The 6,630-nt window shown below is 50.5% G+C and overlaps 1 long non-coding RNA gene across 2 annotated transcripts; it reads right to left on the bottom strand.

Moving 5' to 3' along the window:
- Positions 1-1,831: 1,831 nt before the first annotated feature.
- On the bottom strand, positions 1,832-5,360 carry LOC113566800. Of its 2 annotated transcripts, XR_003409228.1 has the most exons (9): positions 5,206-5,360; positions 4,807-5,079; positions 4,530-4,731; positions 3,394-3,580; positions 2,686-3,186; positions 2,424-2,618; positions 2,215-2,341; positions 1,933-2,133; positions 1,832-1,866 (listed from the first exon to the last, which is right to left on the bottom strand). It is a non-coding gene; the product is annotated as an uncharacterized LOC113566800 (long non-coding RNA). The 2 variants fall into 2 exon arrangements; XR_003409227.1 differs by having other exon boundaries at positions 1,833-2,133.
- Between the last annotated feature and the right edge of the window lie 1,270 nt (positions 5,361-6,630).

Raw genomic sequence — 6,630 nt, 5'->3', positions numbered from 1 at the left:
GAAAATGCTTGCTGCCTACTCTGACTCAGGCGGACGAGCATAACATACAGACAAGGCCTAGTACCAGAACTCAACTGGTAAAGGAATGGCTAATTAGCGTTCCCCCGCTACTGGCCAATGAAATGCCCTCGCCCCTGCCCATTACCCCTATATCAAAGGATAAATTGACTACTAATTCGTTTCGCTCGCCGCTCAAAAGAAGATGCGCGGCGATCGAAACGGATACAGATGACGATGACTTCACCTGCCTCACTCTGGACACGCCCATGTTCAAGAGCCAATTCGCGAAAAGGCTGCATCATGAGACCCGGCAGATGGAGTCAGATGCTGGGCAAATAAGCTCACTGTCAAATAGTGTGGTTCCGGTTCCGGAGGCCCAACATAGGGAGCCCCAAAGGATAGAGGCTGAAAGCCAACAGATGGAAACGGACAATCATCAGCCGCAACATCAGCCAGCCATTAGTATAAATATAACGCCCGTCCAACAGTCATTACGCAGCACCCAGGTCCCAACAATCTTCCTGCCCCTGGTGCCTGCAATTTTACCCCTGATTAACAAATTGACAACAAATCCAAATGTGGGGAAATTCACAACGAAATCGATGGCCAACAGTGGACTTAGAGTCCACTGCGACGACATTATAACATACAACGCCATTCAGAACGCCCTAGCTGAAGACAGCACCCAATTGCACACACACCAGCCGCGCAGTGAAAGGGGCTATCGTGTAATAGTGCGTCATTTACATCACACTACTCCCAGCAGCTGGATAACGGAGGAGCTTGAACGACTCGGATTTACTGCCCGGTTTATCCGAGGATTAAAACATCGTTTTAATGGGAGGCCTCTAAATATTTTTGAGGTCGAAATTCAGCCCAAGGCGGATGGCGGCCATGAGGCAATTCTGGACATTAAAAACCTGGCCAATCAATGCGTCTCCATAGTGAGACAGGCCAAGCCACGCGATCCAGCACAATGCCATCGGTGCCAGGAGTTTGGGCATACAAAAAACTACTGCAGACGGCCATACAAGTGCATGAAATGCGCAGGAGATCACCCCACAACAGCATGCAGGAAACCCAGGCAGGAGGATCCCAAATGCGCCAATTGTAGCGGCAAGCACGTGAGCTGCTACAAGGGATGTGCCGCCTACAAAAAGGCTCGCAGCCAGTTAAGGGCAAACCGGCTCATCGGTGAGCAGCAATATCAACAGCAACGCCAGCAGCCACAGCAGCAAACCGAGCAGCAACGCCCACAACAGAAACACAACAAACACCAGCGTACGCAGCAGCAGCAGCAGCATCATCAGCAGCAGTCACAGCAGACGCAACGACAGGGCCGCCAACAACAACAACAGCAGCCAGCAACAATCAGCGGCAGCGGCAGGCCGTCGTACAGCCGGGTAGTACGTAGCGGAACTACTGAGCAGGAGCAGCAGCAGCAGCAGCAACAGCCACGAGCGGACAATCACCAACAGCAGCATCGCCGACCACAGCAACAGCAGCAGCCATATGTCCGTACTGTTGAGAAGCAACAGCCATCACAAAGGAAGCGGCCACAGCAGCAGCAGCATCAGCGGCAGCAGCGCGCAAGAGTTGTACAAGGGGCCAAAGCAGCACCAACTCCAATAGCAGCAGCAACGCCCAACACCCGCAGGCCCTTGTATAGCCGAGGTGCTCAAGCCAATCCGGCCGAAAATCATTTGGCCAATTTCCAACAGAAGTTGAGGGATGAGCAGCAGCAGCACCACCACCAGCAGCAACAAGAACAGCAAAAAACTCTCCCCGCAAATTTCCAGTCCCATGCCCATAAAGAAAATGCAGAATTTCTCTCAAGACTTGAGGCCAAAATCGATAGTCTATTTTCTGCAATAGTTAAATTAATAAACATCAATACAAATAAGACAAGCAAAACAACAAATAGCAGTTCACCAAACTCTTTGGACATGGCCCTGTCCTCCGCCAATGATGCCTTTTATGTATAGTCCAGTCCCGAATGGCCTGTCAAACCAAAAAGTCAATCCAGTACAGACTATCTCCACCCACAGCGTCAGCCAGAACGGCAACACTTTTAAAATTGCCTTCTGGAACGCGTGTGGTGTGACAAACAAGTTGAACGAGGTCGAAGTTTTCCTGAAAAGGGAAAAAATACAATTAATGATGGTCATCGAAACACGCACAAGGGCCGTCTCTGTGAGCGGATTCCACACTTACACTGCACAAAATCCGGCAAACGATCGCAGAGGGGGAGTAGCCATCCTGGTCCGGGACGATGTCACCCACTCTGCTCTGCAGCCAATTTCAAAGCCATTCATCCAGAGTGCACCTGTCATCGTCTTCACTGAAAAGGAAAATAAAAAGGGAATTATTTTTGCGCCGATCTACTGTCCGCCTGTATTCAAGTGGGCGCCTGCCCATTTTACTGGATTGATAAGACATTTTGAAGAACTCTGCGTCGAAGAAACAGCATCCGGCTTCCTTGTATGCGGTGACTGGAACGCGAAGCATATGTGGTGGGGAAATGCCCGTGGATGCGCCAGAGGGAAAGCACTGATGGAGGCTGTACACACCAACAACGGCTGCAATTTGCTGGCCACCGGTGGTGCCACACACTATCCCTACGACAAAAAAAAGAGACCATCAGCGATTGACTTTGGAATCTACAAAGGAATCAACGACACTCACCTGAGTATCCGTTCAAGCTCGGATTTGGACTCTGATCACTTGCTGCTCAGGGTGGAGTTGACGATCGGCAGCGGTGGACGTAGACATCCTACGCCCACAGTCAGGAAACATCTGCTCCCAGCACGTGCCAATATCAGCCTGTTCCAAAAGTCGCTGGAACGGTTGATCAATCTCAACACCGAGATTAGGATAGCGCAGGACATTGATGACGTCGTTTACTTGTTTTTGAACAATATACGGGTAGCAGCAGCAGCAGCAACAACACAACACCAACAGCAGCATCCAAACACTCATCGAAGATGGCCACAGCAGCGTCAGCATCATCATCAGCAGCGGTCACAGCAACATCACCGGCACCATCACCTCAAGCTGGACGAGGCTACAAGCGAGCTGCTCTCCATCAAACAGCAGTGCAAGAGGATCTGGCTGGCGACCCGCACCATCGAAGCCAGACGAAACTACAGGGCGGCGCAAAATCGTCTTAACAAGGGGCTCACAATCCTGAAAAACAAAAACATCAACAAACTGTTCACAGGGATTGACAACAAAGACCGCTATCAAATGCAGAAACTATGGAAATTGACCAGCACAATCAAAAGGCAGCCGCAGCCAAACTGGCCACTGAGGCTGCCAACTATGACTGGAGGCAAGGCAAGTGTCTCGTGGACAAAGTCAACAGCTGAGACAGCCGATGCCTTTGCTACTCACCTGGAGGAGAGATTCAGCCCGATACTGTCCAATTCAGATGAAGAGCGGGCCGCAATCAATAGAGAGCGTGAGCAGTCAAAACGGCAGAAGCAGCTACAACCGGACCAGGAAACCAGGATTCCCTTCAGACCAGTCACACTGCCTGAGCTGATGCAGATTGTGGATGCATTGGAGCTGTCCAAATCACCTGGGGGAGACAAAATCAATAACAAGCTGATTAAAAATTTGCCAAAAAAAGCGCTATTATATTTAATACTAATATATAACTCCATTTTCAGGCTGGGCCACTTTCCAAGTCAGTGGAAACATGCCCAGATTAAAATGATTTTAAAACCGGGCAAAAACACAGCAGACATGTGTTCCTACCGGCCAATCAGTCTATTATCTGGCCTTTCAAAGATCTTTGAAAAATTGCTGATGGCGAGACTGTTTGAGGTGGAGAATTTTGCCAAGGCCGTACCCAATTACCAATTTGGATTTCGGCGGGAGCATGGCACTGAACAGCAGCTGGCTCGAGTCACTCAATACATCCTCAAGGCGTATGAGAAAAAACAAGTTTGCTCGGCAATTTTCCTGGACATTTCCGAAGCTTTTGACCGAGTATGGCATGAAGGGCTGCTGTACAAGTTGATGAAGCTGCTGCCTTTAAATTTGTACTGCATTCTGGAGAGCTACCTGGCTGAACGCACTTTTTGTGTGAGCTGCGGAGACGAGGAACTGTCAAGGATCGGAAAAATATCAGCTGGAGTCCCGCAGGGTAGTGTACTTGGGCCAATCCTATACACAATCTATGCCTCGGACATGCCAATGCCTCACCTCATCCAGGACAGCACTGGCTTCCATCCAGAACGGGAATCAATGCTGCTGTCCACGTATGCCGACGACACGGTGATAATGAGCGCATCTGCAATCCCAAATGTGGCAGTCAAATATAACCAAAGATACCTGACTCACTTCTCTATATGGGCCAAGAAGTGGTGCATTAACATAAATGCGAAAAAAACCGGACATGTAATATTCACACTGAGGACAATTAGATCAACGGACTTAAGGCAAACGCCGACTATAAATGGACAGGCTGTGCCACTGTCCAAATCACACACATATCTGGGCATAAAATTGGACAAAAAACTCACCCTAAGCTCACACATCACGAGGATCTGCACAAAACTCCGATCAAGAGCGGCCAAACTGGACTGGCTTGCTGGCCCAAAAAGCCGGCTACCAAGCGAAACCAAGGCTATAGTCATCAAGCAGCTCATCATGCCCATTTGGCAATATGGTCTTCCGGTTTGGGGCGCACTTACATCCGATTCCCAGCTGCGACGGGTGCAAAGCCTACAAAATAAAATTATTAGACGGGCAATGAAGGCGACAAGGTTCACCAGGAACGATGCGATAAGACAGACTCACAATCTAGACACAATCGACGAAGTGTTCCATGCGGCAAGTGGGCGCTTCGCCAACTCCTTGGCTTGCCATGTCAATCCGGAGGCTCGGAAACTATTACTGCAGCCGTATGAACCACAGCGATTGCAGAGACCACGTTATCTGCAACAGCTGCTCCAACACTTCCGCCCGCTGCAGCCTCAAAATCAGGATCGGAGCAGCCATCATCATCAACATCCAGATCCGGCCATCTCCGAGGAATCGCTTCCAACGCTGGTCCGTCTCGAAGAGGAGGAGCTGAAAAGAAAGAGACAGGAGGAATCAGACGCCAGGCAATTAAGAAGAATCCAACAACAAAATATCATCAATCCGAACCCCGAAAGGTTCAACGAATCGATGATAAATTGCTTCAGAAAACGATACCTCAGCGGCCAAACTCCCCGAGAAAGAATAGTGGCTCTTATCTTCGGCCAGCCACTTTCTGTCCAAAGGATAATCCTGCCAGATTACGAGGGGGATCCCGATCCAGCGACGCAGCAGCATACCCAGCAGCAGACTCAGCAGCAGACGCAGCAGCAGACTCAGCAGCAGATGCAGCAGCAGACGCAGCAGCGGACCCAGCAGCAGACGCAGCAGCGGACTCAGCAGCAGACTCAACAACGGATGCAGCAGCAGACGCAGCAGCGGACTCAGCAGCAGACACGGCAAATTCTGGCGAGCAGCAACCGGCAGACGTCACATCATCGTTGCCAGACACGGGCTGCAAGCAGCAGCTCACGCACCCTGGACGACAGCCATCGACGCAATCTGCAAGAGGCACTTCTGGACCACGGACTGGAGCAAGTCCGACGGCGCCTTGAACGGGTGGTCGACGACGACGACGACGACGACGTCCAAATCATCTCAGATGACGACGACGACGACGACGTCCAAATCATCACCGATGTCCAATCCATCTCAGATGACGATGACCACAACAACGACGATGATGCCGGCCGGCACATTGCGCACACCGCCACAGTGACTCCGCACTTTGGTGCAGCAAGGCGCCGCTCACTGGGACGCCGCAATCCGGCCGCAGCAAGTCCAATGTTCCTGTGGTGGACATTGTCGTTGTACCTGGTAAATGTAAAAATGACATTAAAATTTGCAAAATTATCCCCTCCACAGAGTAATATAAAACGGCACAAAACTCACCTGAAGCGTGTACAAACACGCTTGCGACACCGGGCGACACCCCTAGTTGCTCCTCTGATCCTTTCTCATGGGCGTCACCACGGCATCCGGCCTCCAGAAGGGCTCCGCGGACGAGAGTCATCACGGCTGCTGGTTGGCTATGAATGCCAATTTGGACACGCTTGCGCTGCACACATGGCGCATCCGATTCCACGCAGGGGTGGTTTTCCTGCACTTCATGGCTGCTGGCAACCATCGCCACACAAATCTGGCCGAATCCCGGGCCACCTGGAGGACCACGGCGATCGCTCCATCCACTCTGCACGGCGCTGTGCATTGTCCACGTCTCCTGCCGCACCTTACACACGCGCTCATCCAGCGCCGTACGGTTGCGCACCGTGCCAAACACTCTGCTCCAGACGACGACGATGATCCAGTACCTGCAAATAGAAATAAAATAGAATTAAATTAAATTAAAATGTAAATAATTGTTCAATATTGTCAATACTTATCTGTTTGTGACCACCTGCTGATTTATGTACGTTAATCCTGTGATTGACACATAAGGGCTGCCAGACCATTAGTTTCATGTTTTAATGTTAATGTTAATGTAATGCTACTGTAATGCTAATGTTAATGTTAACAGCCCGCCAATTTTAAAAATCACATCAT

The sequence above is a fragment of the Drosophila persimilis genome, unplaced genomic scaffold (assembly GCF_003286085.1).
Source record: "Drosophila persimilis strain 14011-0111.01,24,50 unplaced genomic scaffold, DperRS2 tig00000982-arrow-arrow-pilon, whole genome shotgun sequence".
Taxonomy (NCBI): domain Eukaryota; kingdom Metazoa; phylum Arthropoda; class Insecta; order Diptera; family Drosophilidae; genus Drosophila; species Drosophila persimilis.
Note: the sequence above shows the minus strand (reverse complement) of the source record. Positions and strands in the feature narration are given on the sequence as shown.